Raw genomic sequence first — 7,950 nt, forward strand, 5'->3', positions numbered from 1 at the left:
AGCATGGCCTTCTGATAATATAATTGAATGAGAAGAACATGAAATTAAAAACCAATCTCTGGTTGTGCATCAAATCTCTATCGTAAGTTAAACGGTCTCCAGCTTCAATGAGGCCTTAGTCATGATTTCACTAGTGCTGCATTCTACAGCACAAACGCATGGACGATATCCAGCAGCTGATCAATTTTTAATGCTTCCTGAATACAGTGCTACATAAGCATCTGGAAAGGCTGCACAGTGGGTGGGGGTTCACACAGCCAGAAGGTCCTGGTTCAATTACCACCCAGGTCTTTTCTGTGTGAAAAGTCTAAACCTTCCTTCATAGTATTCCTCCATAGTAATAAAATATATTTTATGTGTTGACTGGTTACTAAATTGCTCTTAAGGAGTGGGTGTTCCTGTCTTACCCCGTAAGACTCCGTTTGCTCTTTTTGTAGCCGGGTTTGGCTCCAGTAGCTCCCATGAGCCTCCACAAATCAAAGCAGGAATAGAAGACAGGCTGATGATTATAAGGATATAAGCAAACATGTGTAAGAACACAATGGAGTAACACAATGCTCCATTGTGCCAATTGATTCACAATGCACTTGAGATGTTAGATTTATTATCACAGTAAAGTGTAAATGAGTATTGGAAGGGTTTCACATCTTAAGCTAAATGAAAAAGAGACTCATTTAGGGGTTTAAATTTGACCTCAAACCAAAACCACAATTGTCTAAATACAGAAGTCACAGGAGCCAGAACAATTCACAAGCTAACCACTAGGTGGTTTGTTACACAAGACTGTTGTTATTCCTTTTTAATTAGAAACTATCCATTTTAACATCAGGAATGCCCAGATTAAATGTGAACCATGATCTTGTTTTTTATATTTAGACTCAATACATTTATACTTTTTAATTGTGACTTTTGGCTATGGGTTTGGGCATCAGGGTGGCGCAGTGGTTGGCGCTCCTTCCATACAGCAAGAAGGCCATAGTTTCAGTTTTCTGTATAGTTTGCATTGTTCCCCTGTGCATGTGTGGGTTTTCTCTGGGCACTGTGGTTTTCTCCTATGGTCCAATAACATGCTTCATTTGTTGATTGGTAACTGTAAATAAGCCCCAGGTATGCATGTGAGTGTGTGGCCCTGCAACAATGTGGTTACCTGTTCAGAGTGCACCCTGCTTTTGCCCAACAGTGGCTGGGTTGGCTCCAGCAACTCCATGACCCTGAAAGGGATCCAGTCAGTTCTGAAGATGGATGGGTGGATTTTCCAAACCTTTCAGGCCTGTTTGTCTCATTTTTTTGCCTTTTTTTCTTTTTAAGTCATACTTTAATGACATCCTAAACATCCAAAACCATGACGGATCTGAAAAGCTTCAAATTAGCCTAATAAAGGACACAGGTTAATGTCACAATCTTCAAACTCACGTCATAATATGCTATTTTCTTTAAATGAGACTTAAAAATAAATATATTGATAACTGTTTTAATTCTACAATATAAGAAATTATTGCTTTTCATAGATGGGTAGATGGGTTACTAAATTTTCTTTTTCTATTGTTTTGCACACATCTACTATATGTATGTATGTATGTGTGTATATCTATATCTATATGTATAAATATCTATATCTATATATATATATCTATCTATATCTATAGATATAGATAGATATATATATAGATATAGATATAGATATAATATATATATATAGAGATATAAATATATATATATAGAGAGATAGATATATATATCTATATCTATATCTATATCTATATCTATATATATATATAGATATATAGATATAGATATATGTATATATCTATACATATATCTATGTCTATAGATATATATATATATATATCTATATATATATATATATATATATATATATATATATATATATATATATATATATATATATATATATATATATATATATATATATATATATATATATATATATATATATTTATATCTCTACATACATATATATTATATCTATATCTATCTATATATTATATCTATATCTATCTATCTATCTATCTATCTATCTATCTATCTATCTATCTATCTATCTATCTATCTATCTATCTATCTATCTATCTATCTATCTATCTCTCTCTCTCTCTCATATATATATATATATATATATATATATATATATATATATATATATATATATATATATATATATATATATATATATATATATATATATATACACACACACACACAGTACAGACCAAGAATTTGGACAGTCATTCAAAGAGTTTTCTTTATAGATTCACACTGAAGGCATCAAAACTATAAATTAACACATGTGGATTTATATGCATAACCAAAAGTGTGAAACTGAAAATATGTCATATTCTATAGGTTCTGCATATTCACCTTTGGCATTGAGTACTGCTTTGCACACTCTTGGCATTTTGATGAGCTTCAAGAGGTAGTCCCCTGAAATGTTTTTCACTTCACAGTTGTGCCCTGTCAGTTTTAACAAGTGAGATTTCTTGCTTCTTATAACTGGGGTTGGGACCATCAGTTGTGTTATGCAGAAGTCAAGTGGATAAACAGCTGATAGTCCTACTGAATAGACTGTTAGAATTTGTATTATGGCAAGAAAAAAAACAGTTAATTACAGAAAAACGAGCAACTTTATAATAGAATAACTTTAAGAAATAATTTAGAATAACTTTAAGAAATGAAGGTCAGTCAGTCCGGAAAATTGGGAAAACTTTGAAAGTGTCCCCAAGCGCAGTCACAAAAACCATCAAGCGCTACAGAGAAACTGGCTCACATGTGGACCGCCCCAGGAAAGGAAGACCAAGAGTCACCTCTGCTGCGGAGGATAAGTTCATCCGAGTCACCAGCCTCAGAAATGGCAGGTTAACAGCAGCTCAGATTAGAGAGCAGGTCAATGGCACACAGAGTTCTAGCAGCAGACACATCTCTACAACTACTGTTAAAAGGAGACTGTGTAAATCAGGCCTTCATGGTAGAATATCTGCTAGGAAACCACTGCTAAAGAAAGGCAACAAGCAGAAGAGACTTGTTTGGGCTAAAGAACACAAGGAATGGACATTAGACCAGTGGAAATCTGTGCTTTGGTCTGATGAGTCCAAATTTGAGATTTTTGGTTCCCACCACCGTGTCTTTGTGCAACGCAGAAAAGGTGAACACATGGACTCTACATTCCTGGTTCCCACCATGAAGCATGGAGGAGGAGGTGTGATGGTGTGGGGGTGCTTTGCTGGTGACACTGTTGGGGATTTATTCAAAATAGAAGGCATACTGAACCAGCATGGCTACCACAGCATCTTGCAGCGGCATGCTATTCCATCCGGTTTGCGTTTAGTTGGACCATCATTTATTTTTCAACAGGGCAATGACCCCAAACACACCTCCAGGCTATGTAAGGGCTATTTGACCAAGAAGGAGAGTGATGGGGTGCTGCGCCAGATGACCTGGCCTCCACAGTCACCGGACGTCAACCGAATCGAGATGGTTTAGGGTGAGCTGGACCGCAGAGTGAAGGCAAAAGGGCCAACAATTGCTAAGCATCACTGGGAACTCCTTCAAGACTGTTGGGAGAACATTTCAGGTGACTACCTCTTGAAGCTCATCAAGAGAATGCCAAGAGTGTGTGAAGTGTGCAAAACAGTAACCAAAGCAAAAGGTGGCTACTTTGAAGAACCTATATGAAATATTTTTCATTGTTTCACACTTTTTGTTATGTTTATAATTCCACATGTGATAATTCACAGTTTTGATGCCTTCAGTGTGAATCTACAATTTTCATAGTCATGAAAATAAAGAAAACTCTTTGAATGAAAAGGTGTGTCCAAACTTTTGGTCTGTACTTTGTATGTATATATGTATATATATTCAGAGCCCGAGTGCACAGGACCATCATTAAATATTAATAATAAAATAAGCTAATTCATATGGAGAACAGGATGGAGCAGCAGTGTTAGGCCTTTTTCTAAAGTAGTGGCCCTTCTCAAGTGCACAGCAGCAACATCAGAGACTTCAGGAGGAGACATGCTGGTGCCTCCAGATGCAGCACAGAGAGGAAGTGCCCAGAGGAGCATCACTAGAATGACGAGCATTTGCCTTTTGAGTATTTGCCTCCACTGATGCACTTATAGTTGAGCTGATGTGCCTGTATAATGCCATTAAACAGATACACATCTCCAAAAGCAGAACCAGATGCACTGTTGTCCTTCACTTGAAAGCAAAAGAAAACATTTTTGACATGGCATATATGAGAAACTGAGAACAAAAAGCAGTTCCCAGTGTTCGGTGAAGTTACATGCACGTGTGACATGTCTTATGCCACTCATTTCAATGACAAAAGAGGCGAAGGTGGCAGGCAGCTCGCATTGTGTCCCATGTTTGCTTTGGGACATGAGCAGTGTATTTACATAAACTGGATTAAATTCAAATCAAGCCGTTTCATCTCTGTCTCCCTGGATTTGAGGGGTTAAAGCATGTGTGGAGAAACGGCACCCCTCAGCAGGGGGAGAAGCGCCTCATTGTTGAGCACTGTGGAGGTCTGGGGCAGTTTTATTTCAGCAACCTCTGCGATTTTCAAATTTAACCCAGATGCCCCCGAAGGAGAAAGGCCAGCCGGCATGTATTTATGATACATTTCACGTAAATGAGGCAGTTTGGCCTTAATCCTCGCCTAATTGAGTGCCAGTCTGCCTGAGCAGAATGCTAAAGGCCAAACTGTAATACCTGAAGAATTATGGGAACAGCTGGTGCTGCCTGCCTGTCTTCAGATCTGCTCGGTTTTATTATTCTGCTCATTTCAGAGGAAGGCAAAAATGGCAGCACTCCACATTTATGTTAAATGTCAGACATTTTTACTGCTTTCCTTTCACTGGTCTTTCTTAAATTGTATCTGTCTGCTCCGTCTCATGACAAATTCTATTAAAAAGAGAGAAAAAAACTTTATTTCACGTAGATATTTATCTTTAAAAAAATTAGAGAGATTGATTTCCTGTAGCAGCCATAGAGGGGCAGCGCATCTAAATTCTGTGCATTAATTAAGCATAAAATCTCACAGTATGTAAATGAAAATCATTGTTAATGAATAATGAATTGGAGAGAGGTGTTTGCCAGAGGGAAAATAATTAATCAAACGATCAGAATGAATAGGCTGCGGGTAGTTTGGAAAAAATGTCACGTATATGTTCTGCCTTCGTCGAACGCTTTGTTTTAAAAATAAACCTGCAGAGTGCATTGTCAGTAATTTGCCAGCTTTGTAAATATGGAAGGTGAAGCCAAACGAGTTCCCATTGGTTAGTGTGTGACCTACATAGTTGTATTTACAATTCTGGGCTCTGTGATCAGCAGCTAATCATGGCTGTCCTACTTATGTAAAGTTACAGAGGGTTAGAGCGCCACCGAGAGGTGTGTCTGCAGGCATAATCAGTTTGGTTTAACCCTTGTGCTATCCTAGGCACTTTACATTGGGAGTTGGGTCATCTAGACCCCACAAGACCTTTTTTTTTTTAATGATTCAATGACCCCTCCTTAAACGTCAATGTAAGGGTGGAGTCATAGGATAGCACAAGGGTTAAATATGACTGACTTACAGTTCATAATGACTGTAATCCTTGTGTTATCTTATGGGGTCCAGAGGACCCCACCCTTACATTGACGTGTTATCCTACCAGGACAAAGGTGAATAGAGGTGAAGAGCATTTCATGCCATCCATGGACACCAGTGAAGATCACAAATCATTGAAGAAAAAAGGTTAGGGCACTGTCTTGTGGGGTCCAGATGACCCCACTCCCGATTTTAAAGTGCCTTGGATGGCACAAGGGCTAAACTGTGTGGCAACAGAGTGGTAACCAAATCAGGGTGTACCCGGCCTTCGCCCAACAGCAGACAGGATAGGTTCCAGCAACCTTCTGACCCCAAAAGGGATTCAGTGGGTTTCTTTAAATACGTCTAAAGAAACATGTAACAGTTCTTCATGTTAATGTAAATGAAGCTGTAGTTAAAAATGGAGATTATTTTACGTTTAAAACAAACATTGATTACTGATTGGAAAAGAGATATATAGATACAAACATTTGAAAGGTTTGTATATATCGCCACCTTCTGGGCACCATAAGGTAGAGGCTAAAACAGACTGTTGGTTATTAGTTCTGAATGAAAACAATATAAACATCTAACGGCTAACAACATATATTTTAAATGTCTCATTAAAACCATCAAGATGTGATGAATTCAAGTTCAAACTGATAAAATAAAATAAATGAAAATTGATTTTGGATGAAAAATCTACTGATGTGAGACTTTTGCTAATACTTAATAAATGCTGCACCTATGTGGTTTAAATTCGACTTTTTTTTGTTACCATATCAGTTCTAAGATGAGTGCCCAAGAGTTCATACCATGAACACCAAAGTTGAAGAAATTATCATGATAAGCAGTTCAAAGCAGTTTGAAAAAGATGCAAAACTTTAAATACAATTAAAACACGGAGGAAATGCCGTTGTTCTGTGGAGATGACGTGTATAGGAATTAAACCTTTGATTTGTTATCTTATAAAAATGTAACAAACAATTTAATAAAATATGCCACATAAACCTGCTTTCATTATTTTAATGGGACAATAAAATGTCTGAGTCGCAAGAGTTAAAACTGAATCTTCCCTTAATGTTCATTTCAGTAGCATTTACAAGCTTACATAAATTATTAAATTTGGCTTTAACATTATTTTAACATTTAGCACTTGGGACTGCATTTTGCTAAGAATGTGTTCTGATGAGCGGTAATGATGAAGCTGTTGAGCTGAAACAAAAAACAAAAGAAAACAACGTGACAACTTAAAATCACTTTTAGCAAACTCATTGACAGGAAACGTTCAATGATTTTTGATTATTATATAAAGAATTTAATGAAAAAATAAGGAACCAGAATCAAACTATTTCCATTTAGTTTTAAAATTCCACACTAAATTATTTTCCACAAGGTGGCAGTATACCACAGCAAATATCTTCTACAATCCTTATAGCCCAAATTCTGCAGATTGTTCATACAGTAGTATGACATTACATTATATCATAATAGATTACATGGCTTATGTTAGCCTAAAATTGAAACATTTTAACGCTTGTGCTATCCTAGGCACTTTAACATTGGGAGTTGGGTCATCTAGACCAGTGTTTTTCAACCTTTTCTGAGCCACGGCACACTTTAACCTTAAAAAAAAACCCGCGGCACACCAGCATCCAAAAAAAAAAAAAAAAGGAGAAACTCAGTCTGTATTGATCTGCAGTCCCTCCACAATCTCATATGCATTTTTGAGATAATTGTTGCAGAAAAAGCTGGAAACTGCAGCTGTTTTTTTCTAAAAGATGCAATAAAAGTTAAGTCAGAAGATTTAAAAACAGTTTGATGTGTGTTCGTTGGTTTCAAGACGTTTAACAACAGATCTCCTTGTGCGCTGTCACTCACACAACCCAATGCATCATGGGAGATGTAGTGCATAAAACGGCAAAAGATCGCTTTTCGGAGCTTCATTGTTTTGTTCACTTGTTCCACGGTCTGACACCGGATTCTGTGGAAAGCTACACCGCTAAAGACGATTTTTGTTAGAACTGAGCGACTTTACGAGCTAAATCGGGACAAGGAAGTGAAGACTTTAACCACTTCTGATTGGTCAGACTGATGACATGTGATTAAGCTCCCCAAGAATGATTGGTGGAGACAGTTAAAGCGACGGGACTTTTCCAAAATACAGCCGGAGCTGCAGCTGAATCGTGGTAACGTCATTCTTATCAAAATGTCTTTAATAGATTTAAATAAACGCAAAAAAAAGTATTTTACGATCTTTTATATTCCTAACTCCTCAGTGTTTTATCAGGGCCTGTTTGAATGAACAGAGAGCTGAAATCCTGGAGATGGGAAATGTTAAATCAGTTAATGAGGGCAATTTCCCA

The sequence above is a fragment of the Oryzias latipes genome, chromosome 21, assembly GCF_053564925.1.
Source record: "Oryzias latipes strain Hd-rR chromosome 21, Olatipes_Hd-rR_3.1".
Lineage (NCBI taxonomy): Eukaryota > Metazoa > Chordata > Actinopteri > Beloniformes > Adrianichthyidae > Oryzias > Oryzias latipes.